The sequence below is a fragment of the Lactuca serriola genome, chromosome 2 (genome assembly GCF_051521515.1).
Source record: "Lactuca serriola cultivar US96UC23 chromosome 2, Lser_US96UC23_V15, whole genome shotgun sequence".
In the NCBI taxonomy this organism is placed as follows: Eukaryota; Viridiplantae; Streptophyta; class Magnoliopsida; order Asterales; family Asteraceae; genus Lactuca; species Lactuca serriola.
The window spans coordinates 118,886,895-118,889,739 of record NC_136409.1 but is presented as its reverse complement, the minus strand read 5'-3'; positions in this window follow the sequence as shown (position 1 = coordinate 118,889,739).

The window sequence follows — 2,845 nt, the reverse complement described above, 5'->3', positions numbered from 1 at the left end:
TGAACCAACTCGGCGATTTGGATCGTTTTGATCACTTTTTTAGGCATGGACTCGCCGAGTCTGATGCCTAGACAACAACAACTTCGATTTTTAAAGTAGTTTTGCAAGTATAACAAGAAAACAAGCCTAGTCTTTAATACCACTGTTGGGTTTTGAGCATTCTAGCACTCCTAAGTGTACATGCAACTCTAAATAGCTTGGATCTGTGTTTTCTCTATTATACATGCAATTATGAACATCCAAGGTATTATCCTGATCTAGCATACAAAATCATGAATATAACAAGATAGAATACATACCTCTTTGATGTAGAATGTCTTCATGAAGCTTGAGTGCCTAGTGCCTCAAGTGTGACACCTCAAATGGTTCACACAACACCAAATACACTTGGAATAACTTGAGAGAAATCCACAACTCATGAAATCGGCTAGCCCTTCTTTTTCACACACTAATGGCCGATTTTGGTGAATAATATGATGCTTATATAGTGTGTTACAATTAGGGTTACACCATGTAAACCCTAATTGTTATGACCTTTCATTTCCATGACCCATGGGTTATGTAACCTCCATGGAGCATCCATGGAGCATTCTATGGGTTTAACCCAACTTGATTATCCATGGAGCTTTGGCCCATTATATAAGTTATGGATGATTTGCACAATCAACCCATATATTTAATTAGTCTTCTTTTGATCACATAATTAATTCTAAATTAATTCTTGATCAATACTAATTAAATATTATTATTCTTATTATTAATATACAAGAACTTATACTATATTAATAACCATAAGTGTCTTATTTCTCTCATTTAGTCTATCCAAGTGCATGATGCCATGCAACCCAAATGGACCATGTTGTGTCGGGTCAAGTCTTACCAATTATAGTTATGGACTTAGACATTAATCCAACACATAATAGCTACAAGTAAGCCGTGCCAGGCCCGGAGTCTACGAAATGGAAAGAGGCTATTGAAAGCAAGATTCAGTCCATGTATGACAACCAAGTTTGGAATTTGGTTGACAATGTGCCAGGTCGTAAGACGGTCGGGTGCAAGTGGATCTTCAAGAAGGAGACCGACATGGATGGGAAGGTACACACCTATAAGGCGGGATTGGTTGCGAAGGGCTTTACTCAGACTCCTGAAGTTAACTATGATGTGACCTTCTCACCAGTTGCGAAGATAATGTCTATTAGGGTGATGCTAGCCATTTCTGCATTTCATGACTATGAGATATGGCAGATGGATGTTAAAACTGCTTTCCTTAATAGAAAGTTGGCTGGGTATGTTTACATGAGTCAGCCAGAGGGTTTTGTCGATGCAAAGCACCCAAATAGAGTGTGTAAGCTTGAGAAGTCCATTTATGGATTGAAACAAGCGTCTCACCGATGGAATCTTTGTTTTGATGAGAAAGTCAAAGATTTTGGTTTTCTACAAAGAGAGGATGAATCATGTGTATATGTCAAAGCCAGTGGGAGTATAGTTAGCTTCCTCATATTGTATGTAGATGACATACTACTCATAGGAAACGACGTACCGACGCTGCAGGAAATTAAGTCCTGGCTTGGGAAGTTTTTCTCTATGAAGGACCTCGGAGAAGCTGCCTATATTTTGGGAATAAGGATAGTGAGAAACAGGAGTAAAAGGCTGATAGGACTTAGTCAGAATACTTACTTGGACAAGGTACTAAAACATTTTAGTATGGAGAATTCCAAGAAAGGGGAGTTACCGATCCAAAAGCAATGCCAAGTTGAGTAAGACTCAGAGCCCGAGTACCGAAGTTGAGATAGCAAAGATGAGCCAAGTACCTTATGCTTCCACAGTTGGCTCAATCATGTATGCTATGACTTGTACTCGCCCTGATGTGACCTTTGCTTTGAGCATGGTCAATATTATGGAGAATTCCAAGAAAGGGGAGTTACCGATCCAAAGAAATGCCAAGTTGAGTAAGACTCAAAGCCTGAGTACTGAAGTCGAGATAGCAGAGATGAGCTTAGTACCTTACGCTTCTGCAGTTGGCTCGATCATGTATGCGATGACTTGTACTCGCCCTAATATGGCCTTCGCTTTAAGCATGGTCAACAAATATCAAGGGAACCCTGGCAAAGCACATTGGACCGCAATCAAGAATATTTTTAAGTACCTTCAGAGGACCAAGGAATGGTTTCTAGTCCTTGGTGGGAGTGATGACTTAAGGGTGTGAGGGTATAGTGACGCCAGTTTTCAGACCGACAGGGACAACTACCGTTCGTAGTCAGGCTGGGTCTTTACTCTAAATGGAGGATTAGTGACTTGGAAAAGTTCCAAGCGGGAAACCGTAGTTGATTCAACGTGCAAATTAGAGTATATAGCGGCGATCGAATCGTCAAAGGAGGCGATATGGTTGAAGAACTTCATCGGAGACCTTGGTGTTGTGTCAAACATAAAGGAGCCCATGGAAATTTACTGTGATAATGAAGGAGCGGATGCCTTGACCAAGGTACCGAGGTATCATGGTAGATCTCGAAATATCGACAGGAAATATCATTTTATTCGACATCGGTTGGAAGAGGGAATCCTCGTAGTGAAGAGGGTATCGTCAGAAGATAACCCAGTAGATCCCCTTATGAAGGGACTGAGTAGGGTTAAGCACTATCAACACGCTTGGAGCATCGGGCTGAAGGACGATATTAGTTTAGATTAGATAGCTTCGAAACGTGTAATAGATAAATGTAATTGACATTTGACGATTAAATAAAGGAGTATTATTTATAAGTAAAGTTATTGTCTTATGTTAATTGTTTACCTATTGTTTCACTTTGCATGTTTTGACTTCCTAAATAATAAGATTATTCGAACGTTC